The 20,192-nt window shown below is 42.3% G+C and overlaps 1 protein-coding gene across 1 annotated transcript in view; it reads left to right on the forward strand.

Moving 5' to 3' along the window:
* LOC115171939 (NLR family CARD domain-containing protein 3-like) overlaps positions 1–20,192 on the forward strand; it is a 1,137,260-nt gene that overhangs the window by 566,399 nt on the left and 550,669 nt on the right. The window lies entirely within an intron of this gene.

Here is a 20,192-nt window from a genome sequence, read left to right on the forward strand (position 1 = left end):
CAACCGGACAATGCTGTATTCATTCAAAAAGGAAGAGAAAAAATGGCGAGGTCTCATGAATGCGCATCTCCAGTCTCTCTGTCACCAGGCAGTCCACTGACAAACTGAGATGCCATACTCTGCCCAGAGACTGGAGACGCCTCAATCCGGTTTCTAAAGGCTTTAGAGAGCCAATGGAAGCCTTAGAAAGTGTCATGTAACAGCTCAGATACTGTAGTTTTGATAGACAAGCAACAGAAGGACTACAAATTCGCAGAAAGGCCACTTCCTGCTTGGAATCTTCTCAGGTTCTTGCCTGCCATATGAGTTATGTTATACTCACAGACACCATTCAAACAGTTTTAGAAACTTTAGAATGTTTTCTGTCCAAATCTACTAATAATATGCATATTCTCGTTTCTGGGCAAGAGTAGTAACCAGTTTAAATCGGGTACGTTTTTTATCCGGCTGTGAAAATACTGCCCCCTATCCCAGACAGGTTAACCAACAGTGCAGCTCAAGAAGAAGAAAATATTTACCAAGTAGACTAAAATAAAAAGTAATAATAAAAAGTAACACAATAAGAATATGAATAACGAGGCTATATACAGGGGGCACCGGTACCGAGTCAGTGTGCGGGGGTACAGGTTAGTTGAGGTAATCTGTACATGTAGGTGGGGGCGAAGTGACTATGCATAGGTAACAAACAAACAGTGAGTAGCAGCAGTCTACAAGGGGGGGGGGGTCAATGTAAATTGTCCGGTGGCGATTTTTATGAATTGTTCAGCAGTCTTTTGGCTTGGGGGTAGAAGCTGTTGAGGAGCCTTTTGGTCCTAGACTTGGCACTCCGGTATCACTTGCCGTGCGGTAGCAGAGAAAACAGTCTATAACTTGGGTGACTGGAGTCTCTGACAATTGTATGGTTTTCCTCTGACACCGCCTATTATTTAGGTCCTGGATGGCAGGAAGAAGCTTGGCCCCAGTGATGTACTGGGCCATTTGCACTACCCTCTGTAGCGCCTTATGGTCAGATGCAGAGCAGTTGCCATACCAGGCGGTGATGCAACCGGTCAGGACGCTTTTAATCGTGCAGCTGTAGAACCCTTTGAGGATCTGGGGACCCATGCCAAATCTTTTCAGTCTCCTGAGGGGGAAAAGGTTTTGTTGTTCCCTCTTCACGACTGTCTTGGTATGTTTGGACCATGATAGTTGATTGGTGATGTGGACACCAAGGAACTTGAAACTCTTGACCCGCTCCACTACAGCCCCGTTGATGTTAATGGGGGCCTGTTTGGCCCGCCTTTTTGTTGTAGTCCACGATCAGCTCCTTTGTCTTGCTCACGTTGAGGGAGACGTTGTTGTCCTGGCACCACACTGCCAGTTCTCTGACCTCTTCCCTATAGGCCGTCTCATCGTTGTCGGTGATCAGGCCTACCACTGTTGTGTCGTCAGCACTCTTAATGATGGTGTTGGAGTCGTGTTTGGCCATGCAGTCATGGGTGAATAGGGAGTACAGGAGGGGTCTAAGTACACACCCCTGAGGGGCCCAATGTTAAGGATCAGCGTAGCAGACGTGTTGTTGCCAACTCTTACCACCTGGGGGCGGCCCATCAGGAAGTCTAGGAACCAGTTGCAGAGGGAGGTGTTTAGTCCCAGAGTCTTTAGCTTAGTGATGAGCTTCTTGGGCACTATGATGTTGAGCTGAGCTGTAGCCAATGAACAGCATTCTCACATAGGTGTTCCTTTTGTCCAGGTGAGAAAGGGCAGTGTGGAGTGCAATTGAGATTGCGTCATCTGTGGATCTGTTGGGGCGGTATGCGAATTGGAGTGGGTCTAGTGTGTCCGGGAGGATGCTGTTGATGTGAGCCATGACCAGCCTTTCAAAGCACCTCATGGCTATCAACGTGAGCGCCACGTGGTAGTAATCATTTAGGCAGGTTACCTTCGCTTCCTTGGGCACAGCGACTGTAGTGGTCTGCTTGAAACATTTAGGTATTACAGACTCAGTCAGGGAGAGGTTGAAAATGTCAGTGAAGACTCTTGACAGTTGGTCCGCGCATGCTTTGACTACACGTCCTGGTAATCCGTCTGGCCCAGCGGCTTTGTGAATGTTGACCTGTTTCAAGGTTTTGTACACATCGGCTATCGAGAGCGTTATCACACAGTCATCCAGAACAGCTGGTGCTCTCGTGCATGCTTCAGTGTTGCTTGCCTCGATGGGACCATAAAAGGCATTTAGCTCTTCTGGTAGGCTCGCATCACTGGGCAGCTCATGTCTGGGTTTCCCTTAGTAGTCCATAATAGTTTTCAAGCCCTGCCACATCCGACGAGCGTCAGAGCCGGTGTAGTAGGATTCAATCTTAATCCTGTATTGACACTTGCTTGTTTGATGGTTCATCTGAGAGCATAGCGAGATTTCTTATAAGCGTCCGGATTAGTCTCTCGCTCCTTGAAAGTGGCATCTCTAGCCTTTAGCTCGATGCGGATGTTGCCTGTAAACCATGGCTTCTGGTTGGGATATGTACGTACAGTCACTGTGGGGACGACATCACCGATGCACTTATTGATGAAGCCGATCACTGAGTGGTTGTATTCCTCAATGCCATTGGATGAATCCCGGAACATATTCCAGTCTGTGCTAGCAAAACAGTCCTGTAGTGTAGCATCCGCGTCATCGGACCACTTCCGTATTGAGCGAGTCACTGGTAATTCCTGCTTTAGTTTTTGCTTATAAGCAGGAATCAGGAGCATAGAATTATGGTCAGATTTGCCAAATGGAGGGCCGGGGAGAGCTTTGTATGCATCTCTGTGTGTGGAGTAATGCTGGTCTAGGATTTTTTTCCCCCTGATTGCACATGCTGGTAAACATTTTGTAAAACTGATTTAAGTTTGCCTGCATTAAAGTCCCCGGCCACTAGGAACGCCACTTCTGGGTCAACATTTTCTTCTTTGCTTATGGCCTTACAGAGTTGCTTGAGAGCAGTCTTAGTGCCAGCTTCGCTTTGTGGTGGTAAATAGACGGCTACGAATAATACAGATGAGAACTCTCTTGGTAGATAGTGCGGTCGACAGCTTATCATAAGGTACTCTACCTCAGGCGAGCAATACCTTGAGACTTCTTTAATATTAGATATCGCGCACCAGCTGTTATTGACAAAAGATACACACACCCACCCCTCGTCTTACCAGAGGTAGCGTCTCTGTTCTGCCGGTGCATGGAAAATCCCGCCAGCTCTATATTGTCCGTTTCTTCGTTCAGCCACGTCTCGGTGAAACATAAGATGTTACAGTTTTTAATGTCCCGTTGGTAGGATAATCTTAATATAAGGTCATCAATTTTATTTTCCAATGATTGCACGTTAGAGAGAAGAATGGAAGCTATTGGGAATTTACTCGCTCGCCTCCGGATTTTCAGAAGGAGCCCCGATGTGCGTCCCCTTTTCCGGTGTCTTTTATTCATGCAAAAGGCGTGGATCTGGGTCTGTTCCAGTGAAGCAGAATATCGTCGGACTCGTTAAAGGAAAATGTTTCTTCCAGTCCGCTGTGAGTAATCACTTTTCTAATGTCCAGAAGTTATTTCGGTCATAAGAGATGGTAGCAGCAACATTATGTATACAATAAGTAAAAAAATAAGTTACACAAAATGCAAGAAATATAACAAAATTGCACAATTGGTTGGAAGAATGTAAAACATCAGCCAGGTTCTTCAGCGCCATCCTTTCCAATTTTCCAAAACCATTAATGCCAAGGTAATGGAATTCATTGCCCTTGACAATCAACCGTTCTCTGTTGTGGATGACTGGTCGAACACCTCGAGCACTATTTTTCAGGATGCCCTACCGGAGTTACACAGAATTGTTACGCCCATAGCTACTTGCTATGGGCGTCACTGCTATTAGCTTCACGACTGACATTTGGACCAGCGATGTCAGCCCCATGAGCATGCTGAGTCTGACAGCACAGTGGGTCGTCGAGGATTTCGTACTGAGGAAAACCGTATTTCATGCTCATGAATGTGTTGGTTCTCATACCGCTGCTGCCATTTCAATGACATTTGAGAACATGTTTGAAACTTGGAAACATGAACACACTCCTAGCTCCATTCGAACAACTGTGTCTGCAGCAGACGTGATACCCTCAGTCATGGAATTGAAACGCCTGCTCAACAAAAATGCTGACACAGAACGTGGGGTTAGCTTAAGTACTCTACTAGAGGCTGTGAACAAGCGATTCGGTGGCATTCTCTCTGAGCATACTGTTTCGCCACCATGCTCCATAATAGGTACAAGGACCGCTACTTCCATGCAGACAAGAAAGGGTTTACGTGAAATGTTAGACACAGCTGGACAAGATGGAAATGGACACAGTGACAGTGCGCAATGAGGAAGAGGGGCCACAGACAGACAGAGCTGAAACTTCACTGCTTAACATGTATGATGAAATCCTGGTTGAGAATGAAACGACTGAACAAATGAAAATGGTCACTCTTCATGGACACACAGCTGGGAACAGGGGAGTCTGTTCTCTCCTGCTTGATTGGACTTCAACACAACAGAGACAAACATTACATCTCTCATCTACTCTGAGCTCAGATGGGGAAACATAAGAAGAGTTTCATTCTAAAATGCTATATTTCACTTTTCAGAAATGTTGGTAAATTAGCTTTTATTGTTTAAAGAAATGATGAAAGAGATTGGTGTGTTTTTTCCCTATCTAATCATGGCATGTTGTTGTTCAATAACAGACATGTATTTGTTTAAAGTCTATCACTTAATGGTTTCATTTCAGAGGGACAAATAATCATGTTTTTTTTGCTAAATGCTATACATCTGCCTCACTCTCAAATGTGACCGAACGCAAAAAAGTAAATAAAAACAATATGGGGATGAGGTAGGTTGATTGGAAGGGCTATTTACAATCATTACATCTCTCATCTACTAATGTATGCTGTTTTTGGTTTATGTCAGTTTCAATGTTTGTTATGCTATAAATGGTTATTTTATGGTTGTAAGTGGTAAAATGAACTAGAAAATGTTATATTTTGCAATTTTGCAATTCTACTTTAGTAAGGAATTACACATTATTCAGTAGTACTGTAGTTGCTAAATAATTCCAATAGATGGAAGCATAAGACCACAAATGACATTACAGAAGATTAGTTCAATAGATTAGTTTAGTTTTCTCCCTGGATACACCACCACTCCCCCTCACAGGATAATAACCAGGATGCTGCTGGTATAGTAGCTAGCTAGCTTACCTAGCTGTACCGACTAGCAAGGTTAACTAGGATGCTGCTGGTAGAGTAGCTAGCTAGCTTACCTAGCTGTACCGACTAGCTTGGCTAGGTAGCAGGTTGTTCTGTACTCGTCTCGATGATGATCACGAATCTAGTGAACCACAAAATGAAACAAGGATAGAGAGTGAAAAGGATCTGGCTACAGTCATACTGTCCCTGACCATTAATAAGCAAAAAGCAAATTGAATAATAAACTTCGGCATCTCAGCCCACTCTGCGCGTAACCACTTGGCGCCACACCGTACGTTGACACGGACAGTTCTGTACGGGAAGTTCCAGAACAGTGGCACAAAACAACTAAACCCAGTCTTTACAGTGGGTTACATTAGTAATATTGATTATTTTATTATTATGTTAAACATAATGACATTCAACAATTTTTTTAACAATATTTTGAAATCTGGGCCCATATCCACAAAGCATCTCAGAGTAGAAAATTGGTCGTAGAAGTGCTGACAATAAAGACAATTTACTCTTATGGTTATATGGTGCTGGGGTTAAGAACGGAGCAGAAGAGACATGTGTGTTGTTTGCTGTAACAAAGTTGAATTGTAATGTATTGTATTGTAAAAAAGTCAGCCAGAGTTGACGTGGGCCATCATTCAAACAAAGAGATGCCTCCCTGACCACCAGTGTGTTTGGATATAATGAAGATCAGTTCAGTGAAGAAGAACCTCTAGAGTTCTGATCAAAGAGCCCTATAAAGGGTTCTATATATATTCTATATGCACTGTATACTCAGACACTTCCTAACCTCCTCTATAACCTGGATGTCCTAGCCGTGTCTGAATTCTGGCTTAGGAAGTCCACCAAAAACTCTGAAATCTTTATCCCTAACTACAACATTTTCAGACAAGATAGAACAGCCAAAAGAGGCGGTGTTGCAATCTACTGCAGAGATAGCCTGCAGAGTTCTGTCCTACTATCCAGGTCTGTATCCAAACAATTTGAACTTCTACTTTTTAGAAATCCATCTCTCTAAAAACAAGTCTCTCACCGTTGCCGCCTGCTATAGACCACCCTCGGCCCCCAGTTGTGCTCTGGACACCATATGTGAACTGATTGCCCCCCATCTATCTTCAGAGCTCGTGCTGCTAGGTGACCTAAACTGGGACATACTTAACACCCCAGCCATCCTACAATCCAAGCTTGATGCCCTCAATCTCACACAAATTATGAACCAGGTACCACCCCAAAGCCATAAACACGGGCACCCTCATAGATATCATCCTAACAAACTTGTCCTCTAAATACACCTCCGCTGTTTTCAACCAAGATCTCAGCGATCACTGCCTCATTGCCTGCATCCGTAATGGGTCGACATCCACTCATCAATGTCAAACGCTCCCTGAAACATTTCAGCGAGCAAGCCTTTCTAATCGACCTGGCCCGGGTATCCTGGAAAGATATTGACCTCATCCCGTCAGTAGAGGATGCCTGGTTATTTTTTTTTAAATGCCTTCCTCTGCATCTTAAATAAGCATGCCCCATTCAAGAAATGTAGAACCAGGAACAGATATAGCTCTTGGTTCTCTCCAGACCTGACTGCCCTTAACCAACACAAAAACATAATGTGGCGTTCTGCATTAGCATCGAACAGCCCCCGTGATATGCAACTTTTCAGGGAAGATAGAAACCAATATACACAGGCAGTTAGAAAAGCCAAGGCTAGCTTTTTCAAGCAGAAATTTGCTTCCTGCAACACAGATTCTAAAAAGTTCTGGGACACTGTAAAGTCCATGGAGAATAAGAACACCTCCTCCCAGCTGCCCACTGCACTGAGGATAGGAAACTATATCACGACCGATAAACCCACTATAATTGAGAATTTCAAAATGCATTTTTCTACGGCTGGCCATGCTTTCCACCTGGCTACCCCTACCGCAGTCAACAGCACTGCACCCCCCACAGCTACTCGCCCAAGCCTTCCCCATTTCTCCTTCTCCAAAATCCATTCAGCCGATGTTCTGAAAGAGCTGCAAAATCTGGACCCCTACAAATCAGCCGGGCTAGACAATCTGGCCCCTTTCTTTCTAAAATTATCTGCTGAAATTGTTGCAACCCCTATTACTAGCCTGTTCAACCTCTCTTTTGTGTCGTCTGAGATTCCCAAAGACTGGAAAGCAGCTGCTGTCATCCCCCTCTTCAAAGGAGGGGACACTCTTGACCCAAACTGCTACAGACCTACATTTATGCTACCCTGCCTTTCTAAGGTCTTCGAAAGCCAAGTCAACAAACAGATTACCGACCATTTAGAATCCCACCGGACCTTTTCCGCTATGCAATCTGGTTTCAGAGCTGGTCATGGGTGCACCTCAGCCACACTCAAGATCCTAAACGATATCGAAACCGCCATCGATAAGAAACAATACTGTGCTTTCGTAGTCATTGACCTGGCCAAAGCTTTCGACTCTTTCACCACATCCTCATCGGCAGACTCAAAAGCCTTGGTTTATCAAATGATTGCCTCGCCTGGTTCACCAACTACTTCTCTGATAGAGTTCAGTGTGTCAAATCGGAGGGGTTGTTGTCCGGACTTCTGGCAGTCTCTATGGGGGAGCCACAGGGTTCAATTCTTGAGCCAACTCTTTTCTCTGTATACATCAATGATGTTGCTCTTGCTGCTGGTGAGTCTCTGATCCACCTCTACGCAAACGACACCATTCTGTGTACTTCTGGCCCTTCTTTGGACACTGTGTTAACAACCCTCCAGACGAGCTTCAATGCCATACAACTCTCCTTCCGTGGCCTCCAACTGCTCTTAAATACAAGTAAAACTAAATGCATGCTCTTCAACCGATCGCTGCCTGCACCTGCCCGCCTGTCCAGCATCACTACTCTGGATGGTTCTGACTTTGAATATGTGGACAACTACAAATACCTAGGTGTCTGGTTAGACTGTAAACTCTCCTTCCAGACTCACATCAAACATCTCCAATCCAAAGTTAAATCTAGAATCGGCTTCCTATTTCGCAACAAAGCATCCTTCACTCATGCTGCCAAACATACCCTCGTAAAACTGACCATCCTACCGATCCTCGACTTTGGCGATGTCATTTACAAAATAGCCTCCAATACCCTACTCAACAAACTGGATGCAGTCTATCACACAGTGCCATACGTTTTGTCACCAAAGCCCCATATACTACCCACCACTGCGACCTGTACACTCTCGATGGCTGGCCCTCGCTTCATACTCGTCGCCAAACCCACTGGCTCTAGCTCATCTACAAGACCCTGATAGGTAAAGTCCCCCCTTGTCTCCGCTCACTGGTCACCATAGCAGCACCCACCAGTAGCACGCACTCCAGCAGGTATATCTTTCTGGTCACCCCCAAAGCCAATTCCTCCTTTGGTCGTCTCTCCTTCCAGTTCTCTGCTGCCAATGACTGCAACAAACTACAAAAATCTCTGAAACTGGAAACACATCTCCCTCACTAGCTTTAAGCACCAGCTTTCAGAGCAGCTCACAGATCACTGCACCTGTACATAGCCCATCTATAATTTAGCCCAAACAATTACCTCTTCCCCTACTGTATTTATTTATTTATTTATTTATTTTGCTCCTTTGCACACCATTATTTCTACTTTGCACTTTCTTCTACTACAAATCTACCATTCCAGTGTTTTACTTGCTATACTGTATTTACTTTGCCACCATGGCCTTTTTGCCTTTACCTCCCTTATCTCACCTCATTTGCTCAAATTGTATATAGACTTATTTTTCTACTTTATTATTGACTGTATATTTGTTTTACTCCATGTGTAACTCTGTGTTGTTGTATGTTTTCGAACTGCTTTGCTTTATCTTGGCCAGGTCACAGTTGTAAATGACAACTTGTTCTCAACTTGCCTACCTGGTGAAATAAAATAAATAAAACAAAATAAAGGGTTCTATATATATTCTATATATACTGTATACTCAGACACTTCCTAACCTCCTATAAAGGGTTCTATATATATTCTATATATACTGTATACTCAGACACTTCCTAACCTCCTATAAAGGGTTCTATATATATTCTATATATACTGTATACTCAGACACTTCCTAACCTCCTATAAAGGGTTCTATATATATTCTATATATACTGTATACTCAGACACTTCCTAACCTCCTATAAAGGGTTCTATATATATTATATATATACTGTATACTCAGACACTTCCTAACCTCCTATAAAGGGTTCTATATATATTCTATATATACTGTATACTCAGACACTTCCTAACCTCCTATAAAGGGTTCTATATATATTCTATATATACTGTATACTCAGACACTTCCTAACCTCCTATAAAGGGTTCTATATATATTCTATATATACTGTATACTCAGACACTTCCTAACCTCCTATAAAGGGTTCTATATATATTCTATATATACTGTATACTCAGACACTTCCTAACCTCCTATAAAGGGTTCTATATATATATTCTATATGTACTGTATACTCAGACACTTCCTAACCTCCTATAAAGGGTTCTATATATATATTCTATATGTACTGTATACTCAGACACTTCCTAACCTCCTATAAAGGGTTCTATATATATTCTATATATACTGTATACTCAGACACTTCCTAACCTCCTATAAAGGGTTCTATATATATTCTATATATACTGTATACTCAGACACTTCCTAACCTCCTATAAAGGGTTCTATATATATATTCTATATATACTGTATACTCAGACACTTCCTAACCTCCTATAAAGGGTTCTATATATATTCTATATATACTGTATACTCAGACACTTCCTAACCTCCTATAAAGGGTTATATATATATTCTATATATACTGTATACTCAGACACTTCCTAACCTCCTATAAAGGGTTCTATATATATATTCTATATATACTGTATACTCAGACACTTCCTAACCTCCTATAAAGGGTTATATATATATTCTATATATACTGTATACTCAGACACTTCCTAACCTCCTATAAAGGGTTCTATATATATTATATATATACTGTATACTCAGACAGGCTAACCTCCTATAAAGGGTTATATATATATTCTATATATACTGTATACCCAGACACTTCCTAACCTCCTATAAAGGGTTCTATATAGAACTTTAGTGGTTCAGTATATTAAGGAAGATAGAACCCTTTTTGGTTTAAACAGGAGTGAAGTGTGTTGAGATAACGGATATATTGTCCAAATTCAGCTTGTAACAACGATCAGAATTAATAAAAACAATAAAGTTATGCCTGCCAACATATTAGGCAATAACTAAGAGTAGGCTAAATGATTGTGTCATGCTAAAATTCTATAGATATTTGTGTGTGTGTATGCTGGTAAAGGTGTGTGTGTGTGTGTGTGTGTGTGTGTGTGCTGGTGAGACAACCACATATCACAGTCAAATATCAATATAGTTACAGGATACAAACATTTCATTCCAGCTTTTTAGTGTTTAACAAAACACAAATTCAATCACAGAAATCTATGAATTAAAATCTTAGAACAACAATATTTTACAGACACATGAAGGTTCCATAAGCAATCATTTCTGATGAAAAATAACAAATGTGAAAAAATGTGGATATAACGTTTTAGAAACAAACTCTTTATATGTTCTTAAACAACATTGTCATCTCACCTCTTAGCTTTGGTGTCATGTTTCCCAGAGAGACTCATTTTAGAGACAGGGCCCCCCTCCTTTCTCGCTCCAGAGAGACTCATTTTAGAGTCAGGGCCCCCCTCCTTTCTCGCTCCAGAGAGACTCATTTTAGATCACTGACCCCTAAACAGAGATCCAGCATGTTGGTTGTGGTTAACACAGTGACAACTAAACAGAGATCCAGCATGTTGGTTGTGGTTAACACAGTGACAACTAAACAGAGATCCAACATGTTGGTTGTGGTTAACACAGTGACAACTAAACAGAGATCCAGCATGTTGGTTGTGGTTAACACAGTGACAACTAATTATTGAAGGTCAATTGTTCTCATTTATTCATTATCTCTTAGAAATAAAACATTTACTAACAGACACATCCAAACAGTCAGGTGATTTAATTAATTGATAAAAACTACTACTACTACTAATAATAATAATGTCTCACTTTCTCTTGTAATAATGTCTCTCATTCTAGTGTGTTGCTTTGTTCAACAGGTATGATATTATTATGCTGTTACTGAATTCAGTTCATAATAACAATGTTAAGAAAAGTATGTTCAGTGGTTTCATACCAAATTACACAGGAAGCAGGAGCTCATTGTAATTTAGAAAACAACAAATGTTCTGATATTCTGAAAGATGATTTACAACTATGATACATTCACATTTTTACAAATGGTAAAATTACCACGATATACGAATCGTATAATACGATATATAAACAATATGTTATTGAATTTGACTTGCCAACGCCCAGTTAGCACCATTTTGTATGATTGAACTGTCACGTAGCTGTCCCAGGTGAAATGGACTGTTAGATCTGAGTGTTTTACTGTCATTCACTATACTAAATTAGCACCATACATTTAATTTCCCTACACACTTTACAATAATCACTGGGAAGATTCTTACCTTGTAGCCTGAATTCACAAGCAGAACATGTCAAGTCATTGAGATATTTTCCTTTGTGCTGAGAGAGCAGCTTCCAGATGACAAGTGTCTCTGTATCTATGTTCTAGATACAGTTGATCTTTGTATGCAATAATATCTGGTCAAAGTCTAGTGACACAACACCATAATATATCATAAACATAACAGCAGTTTAACCTTTGGCCAGTAAAGGCCATGACATACTATAAAACAGGGTTCGTCAACTAGGTTTGGCTTCGGGCCAATTTTTATCTGAGTTAAAGTCGCCGGGCCAGAACATAATTAGCATATAATATTAGCAAAATTAATAGGTCTACACTACAAATTTAACAACATTTTAACACATTTGATTAGTACATAATACATTCAGTGACAATAAAATAATTTAAATCTGATTAAGTTCATAAAATCACTAATATCTCTATTCAATTATAATTATTTGTTTATTTCTCTGTGAGTTGATTGGTGGCAAAAACAGGTCTACGTAGCCTACTGTAGTCTACACTACTTTATTAATGTCAACATTCATTCAGAACAATTAGCTTGATAGCAAGAGAACATGTCGCTCTCAAAAAGTAACAAAAGAAAGGTTGAAAATGAAAATCAAAGTTTCAGGGAAGAACAGACAGAGAGATATCCATTCATATTACTATCTTTCTCCAATCCAGTGTGTCTTGTTGCAATGAAAATGTCACTGTTTGCAAATAATTCAATTTCAGACGGCATTATGAATCTAAGCATGGTACTTTCAAAGTGGACTTCCCGCCCCAGACAGAGGCCCGACACAGAAACACTGAAGCATTAACTACAAGCTACAAACATGGCAGTAGAATCCTCCTTCGTGGCCTGACCCAACAACAGAAGGTCACAAGTGCTTCCTAAAAGCATCCTGGGTTATAAACAAACACAACATGCCCTTTACAGACGCAGAGCTATTTAAAAAGTGCATGGTGACAGTTTTGGAGGAATTGGCTACAGACCAGTCTATGGATAGCATAATTTGGTCTGTCAAACAGGTGCCCCAGTCTGCATCAACAGCCGGACGCCGTGTCCGTGCTCTGAAGGATGACGTGCATAGGATTGTTCTGGAGGGGCTCAGTCAGGCTGAGCATTTTCCCCTGGCTATTGATGAGAGTACTGACAACACCCATGTAGCACAGTTGTGTGTTTATGTCCGTTATTTTTCATGGAAATGACTTTAAAGAAGAGCTACTGGCACTGATTCCCCTGGAAGGACACACCACCGGGGACGTTCCCCTGGAAGGACACACCACTGGGGACGTTCCCCTGGAAGGACACACCACCGGGGACGTTCCCCTGGAAGGACACACCACCGGGGACGTTCCCCTGGAAGGACACACCACCGGGGACGTTCCCCTGGAAGGACACACCACCGGGGACGTTCCCCTGGAAGGACACACCACCGGGGACGTTCCCCTGGAAGGACACACCACCGGGGACGTTCCCCTGGAAGGACACACCACCGGGGACGTTCCCCTGGAAGGACACACCACCGGGGACGTTCCCCTGGAAGGACACACCACCGGGGACGTTCCCCTGGAAAGACACACCACCGGGGACGTTCCCCTGGAAAGACACACCACCGGGGACGTTCCCCTGGAAGGACACACCACCGGGGAGGTTCCCCTGGAAGGACACACCACCGGGGACGTTCCCCTTGAAGGACACACCACCGGGGACGTTCCACTGGAAGGACACACCACAGGGGACGTTCCCTTGGAAGGACACACCACCGGGGACGTTCCCCTGGAAGGACACACCACCAGGGAGGTTCCCCTGGAAGGACACACCACCGGGGACATTCCCCTGGAAGGACACACCACAGGGGACGTTCCCTTGGAAGGACACACCACCGGGAACGTTCCCCTGGAAGGACACAACACCGGGGACGTTCCCCTGGAAGGATACACCACCCTGGATGTTCCCCTGGAAGGACACACCACCGGGGACGTTCCCCTGGAAGGACACACCACCGGGGACGTCCCCCTGGAAGGACACACCACCAGGGACATCCTATTCACAAAGCTGGAACAATTGTTAACGCAGCATGGCTTGTCATTAGAAGAAGTCAACTCTGTGGTCCCCGACGAGGCTCCTGCTATGATGGACAGAGGTTTCTGATGGACTCCTGCTATGGTGGACAGAGGTTTCTGATGGACTCCTGCTATGGTGGACAGAGGTTTCTGATGGACTCCTGCTATGGTGGACAGAGGTTTCTGATGGACTCCTGATATGGTGGACAGAGGTTTCTGATGGACTCCTGCTATGGCGGACAGAGGTTTCTGATGGACTCCTGCTATGGTGGGCAGAGGTTTCTGATGGAGTCCTGCTATGGTGGACAGAGGTTTCTGATTGACTCCTGCTATGGTGGACAGAGGTTTCTGATGGAGTCCTGCTATGGTGGACAGACACAGGGGTCTAAACATGGTTTACATTGTCTCATCCATCAGAGTGTGTTGTGTACCAGACTAAACATGGTTTACATTGTCTCCTCCATCAGAGTGTGTTGTGTACCAGACTAAACACTGAGCTAAAAGATGTGATGGATAAAGTAATGCGCATAATCAACTTTGTCAGGGAGACATCAAGCAACACAACACCGTCTTTTCAGCCAGCTGGTGACAGGACCAGAGGAGTCCATCCAGGATGATCTCCTGCTTCACAACAACGTGCGCTGGCTGAGTAAAGGAACAGCTCTAGAGCCATTCTGTGAGCTGCATGACCAGGTTGTGGATTTTGTCAGAAAAAGCTAAATGAGGGCAGCAGCTGACCACCTTCGTATTCTAGAAATTGAGGAATTCCTCTCAGATGTTGCTTTTTTGGTGACATTCTGTAACTTAAACAGGTTAAATCTCCAGTTACAAGGAAGAGGGAAAACATTTGTGGATTTGAGGCCTTTACTAGAAAGCTTGAGTTGTTGGATTTGGACTTGTCCTCTGGAAGTTTACTGCTCTTCAGCACACTGAAGATCGACAGGCAGAGGGACCAGGCCGATTTGGAAGATTTCATCAAGCAGCTGAGGGACAACTTCTCCACCAGATCTGAAGACTACAGCATGCCCATCGATATCAGTGTGTTTGTACCTGATCCTTTCACAGTCCGCCCAGGTGGAGAATTCTCCTCCCTTGCTAAGAATACAATACCCTCGCTGGATGAGACCGCAAATTCTAACTGTGCTCATTGAATTCCAAATTGAATTCGAGCCAAATCAGGGATGCGCTCAGGAGTGCCGGGTCCTTGTGTGCGTTTTAGGTGGCAGCTCAGAGGAATACAGCACAATAAAGAAACTTGCCTTGTATGTGCTAATAATGTTTGGATCGACTTACACCTGGGAGTCCTCCTTTTCCTCTATGAACACAATCAAGACTCACGACAGGAACCGGCTTTCACCACATTAGTCAATGGAGGACTGCCTGCTCATCAACATCACATCCCTCTCACCTGACATCCACAAGATCGTGTCCGAGGGGAAATGCAACTTTTTCCATTAAGTAAATAAGTAAGTATTTAATAAATAGTCATATAGGCTACTAACATTAGTGATTATTATTATTATTATTATTATTATAATAATGATTATTAATGCTTATCCATGGCTATTTTAGGTCTCATGCTGACAGTATTTTCTGTTTGTTTTGTAGTTACAGGAGCAGGTTATCTCAGACTCCTGATACAGGGCTACAGACATTCAGACACAGACATCACCTTTTTTCTTGAAAATATTGTTTTATGTAGGATGCTGCCTTTTTGGCCATGATGCAGTTGTAAGTCGGCCTAATAAATAAATACAAATCCCTATTCTATTAGACCATGTTGTTGTCTTGTGAAAGATGCTGTTAAGCCACATAGCCTAGCTCAGACAGTTAAGTTATTTTATATGGGCCTTCACTCTGAAGTAGACTCCAATTAAGCCCTCTTGTAGTTTGTAAAGTCAAATTAAAATGAAGATTATGTTGAAATGAATTACTCGACTGGTGTAGTTTTTCTCCATTTGATGATTGGCGCCACTTGCATAACAAGTTAGCTATATTTTCAGCACCAGGCGCTGTTCACCTCCTTGTCACGTCCTGACCAGTATAAGGGGTTATTTGTTATTGTAGTATAGTCAGGATGTGGCAGGGGTGTGTTTGTTTAGAGTGTTTCGGGGTTTGTTGGGCTATGTTCTTATTTAAGAGGGGTGTTTGTTTAGAGTGTTTCGGGGTTTGTTGGGTTATGTTCTTGTTAGTCTATTTCTATGTTAGTTCTAGTATGTCTATTTCTATGTGGTGTTTGTTGGGTTGACCTTCAATTGGAAGCAGCTGCTCCTAGTTGCTTCTAATTGAAGGTCCTATTTAAGAGGGGTGTTTTTTCTATGGGATTTTGTGGGTAGTTATTTCCTGTTTTGTGTTCGTGCACCTGACCGGACTGTTTGTTGTTTTTGTATACGTGTTTCTTTTGTTTTCCTTCTTTAATAAAATAAGATGAGTTTGCACGTTCCCGCTGCGTTTTGGTCTAATCCTTACGACACCCGTGACACTCCTATTGATTCGGGGGGCCAAAAAATATTGTTGGCAGGCCAGATTTGGCCCATGGGCCGCCGGTTGGAGAACCCTGGGTTAGGCATTAGCGTTAGCATTGTGGTTAGGGTTTAAAATCTGATTTTATGACTTTGTGTCTGTGCCAGCTAGTGACCACTCTGTAGAGCTGCCTCCAGAATCACCACTCTGTAGAGCTGCCTCCAGAATCACCACTCTGTAGAGCTGCCTCCAGAATCACCACTCTGTAGAGCTGCCTCCAGAATCACCACTCTGTATAGCTGCCTCCAGAATCACCACTCTGTAGAGCTGCCTCCAGAATCACCACTCTGTAGAGCTGCCTCCAGAACCACCACTCTGCAGAGCTGCCTCCAGAACATGATTCATAATGATAAATGTTAACCTGCACTTCACAATTCCAGACTCGTAAACAATGCACAACCAGTCTATTTTCTGTGAATTCATCAGCTCATTCTACCTGCATTGCGCCGCAAGAATTTTTTTCTTCTAATTTGGCTTTCTATATACTTGTGATGCCGTTGACGCTCACAGCCTGTCTGTCTTCTCTCATTGACTCCCATGCATTATATTACCAGAGTAACACTCACAGCCTGTCTGTCTTCTCTCATTGACTCCCATGCATTCTATTTCCAGAGTAACACTCACAGCCTGTCTGTCTTCTCTCATTGACTCCCATGCATTATATTACCAGCGTAAGCATGCTTGTTCATACATGTATAAAAAAGGCTCTGTGGTTTGGGCTTTAACTATAAAGAATCAGCCGTTTCCAGTTCACTCCCTAACTCTTTCCCTTGGCCCTAACCTTTAGATGTTTGTATATGTGTAAGGTGTAAGCAATATGGTGTAAACTCCACCACTTTTTAGACCTATCCAAACCCTTCCGAAGAATCTAAGTGTTAAGTCAGGGCCAAGGAGGAGGGGAAGGGTGTTATTTGGACCAGCAAATAATGTGTATGTGCCACCTAAGAGTTTCAGTACCAATCATGTCTTCTATATCAGAGTTTAAGTTATGTAAGTCAGGAAAAAATTCAAACACTAAAGTTATTTATTGAATTCTTCCATTTGACCTACTGTATCTTGATGTGGTTTGTTCATTTTGTTGTTGTTGTTGGTTTCATTGCAGTAGCAGAACATGGCAGAGCACCTGGTCCACCTACCTACCATCTCCTAAAGCCCAGTCCTGTCTCTATATCTGTGAAGGATCTCTCTCATTCAACTGGTCCACCTACCTACCATCTCCTAAAGCCCAGTCCTGTCCCTATACCTGTGAAGGATCTCTCTCATTCTCTCTCTATCTACTCCCCCCACTTATCTCCATATAATAAATCCTCTTCAGTTTCCACTGTGTAGTCTGGGCTTTATGAAGACATTGTTCAGAACGATTAGGATCCAATATAATCCTAGATTGTTTAATGGCATCAACATGTACATGCAGTATGGCAGATCTACAAGTTGTAATAACACACACTATAATAACACACACTATAATAACACACACTATAATAACACACACTATAATAACACACACTGTAATAACACACTATAATCAAACACACTATAATCACACACTATAATAACACACACTATAATAAAACACACTATAATAACACACACTATAATAAAACACACTATAATAAAACACACTATAATAAAAACACACACTATAATAACACACACTATAATAACACACACTATAATAACACACACTATAATAACACACACTATAATAAAACACACTATAATAACACACTATAATAAAACACACTATAATAAAACACACTATAATAACACACACTATAATAAAACACACTATAATAAAACTGATAAGAGAATTATCTAATAAATGTAAATGAATCAATAAACCATGATGAATTATTAGTCATACAGCAGGTTTAATGAATAATCAATGTAATGATCAATGTAGGGATCGATGAGTCTGATTAGTTCCGGAAAGTCCAGGAACCACTGGAGAGGGAAAGAAATGTGTGTATGCAATTAGTATAGAGAGATAGAGAGACAGATGGTCAAGGGAGTAAAAGCTTCAAAGAGTCCTAACCTTGAGGGAAAAGAACAGGCTGAGCTCTGGATAGTGATAAACAGTGTGAGAAGTCTATGGGGGATGCAGGTCACCAACAGTTTGTGTGTAAATGCATGTGCGTAAGAAAGCAAGAACTATATAATGACTGTTTTGTTATCCTGACCTCAGAACGTTCTCATGAACAAAGCTACAGAAACCTTTTGCAGAAAGCTGAGTCCTTGCCTAATTATTTTAACCCATTGTCTTACAAACCTTGGGCATTAGTCAAGGCGAATTGATTATTGATTATTATCATCAAAGATATTAAATTCCTTTAACAATTGGTCCTTCGACCGGGATCTCAAAAACTGCCGCTGTCTTTCCAAGGAGACACCGAAACCGTGCACGGGCGGATGAAATATCCGTAAATCAAAGACCTGGCCCTTTTCTGTGGGTTCATTACAGGCCGGTGGCAAACTGGTATGCGACAGAGGTGGTGACGAGATTCAACGAACATTGAAAACCTCAGCTGCAAAGGATAAGGTTAGTAGACTTTATTCATACTTTTGGGGAATAGCACCTGTATGATTACATTAAATAAGGGGTGAGTGATATACCTATAGGTCTGCATTGCATAGTGAGATGAGTGATACACCTGGGTGTCTGCATTGTATGAAATACACCTGTATGTCGGCATTGTATGTTGAAATGGGAAATACACCTGTATGGCTGCATTGCATGATGGAATAAGGGACACAATTGGGTGTTGGCATTTGATGAGAAAACGATTGTTGTGAATGAAAGGCAAAAGCAATTGTTGTGAATGAAAAGCAAAAGCGATTGTTGTGAGTGAAAGACAAAAGCGATTGCTGTGAATGAAAGGCAAAAACGATTGTTGTGAATGAAAGGCAAAAGCGATTGAGAAGAGTGAAAGACGTGAGCAAGTAGAGGATTTTAATGTACTCTGGGTGTTAGACGCTGAAAGTCGGGAATGTTATAGCTGGTGACCTGGCTTCAGAAGTTCGCGTGGAGAAAAATCGGTTTTAAAGGGAATCAAGTATTCTGCGCGAATGGAAGGCAGAAATTAGTTGTAAATCCAAAACGACAAATTCGAAAACGATGCAGGGTCCGAAACGACCCTGGGCAACTGTGGCCACTGCATAAAACTAAACTACGTCTTATGGTGAGACCTGATAACGTAGTAAAAGGGTCAACAGTCCATAGGGGGATAGTCGGTACCTAAATACGGCTTTGGGTCTGATATCTATGGGTGAAGTGAGACCTAATATGGTGGAGTGAGAAACAGATATTGGTGTCAACAGTTGCATGAAGCAACAGATAAATAGGCTGTTAAGTAGGGCTTTACGACCCCTGGAAAGTAGTTTATAGTTGCATACATATGCGTCCTAATGTCTGATCGACAGTCCCCGCTGTAGATAAAGTTTTGAGAGAGATAGAGTAACTATGCTGGGATGAGGGATTGCGTGTGAGGAGAATTCTGTCAATAAATCGAGAGAAAAAGACAGACAGTAAAACCTAAATATAAAACGGGTTGCAGTGTTTGCCTATGAGCGAGATAAAGACCGGGTTAGGATAGATACGTATAAATCATTCTAGCAGAACAACTCTATAATTGAAAAGAAGGTTAATAACGAAAACATATTGCCAGAATCAACAGTCGCAAGACAAAAGCCGTTTGTTCTTTTTGAGCGATGAGATAGAAGCAATTTGTAATATAGAACGATTATTCCCCAAATTGAATAGAATGCAAATAACG

This window comes from Salmo trutta, chromosome 32, assembly GCF_901001165.1.
Source record: "Salmo trutta chromosome 32, fSalTru1.1, whole genome shotgun sequence".
Classification (NCBI taxonomy): Eukaryota; Metazoa; Chordata; class Actinopteri; order Salmoniformes; family Salmonidae; genus Salmo; species Salmo trutta.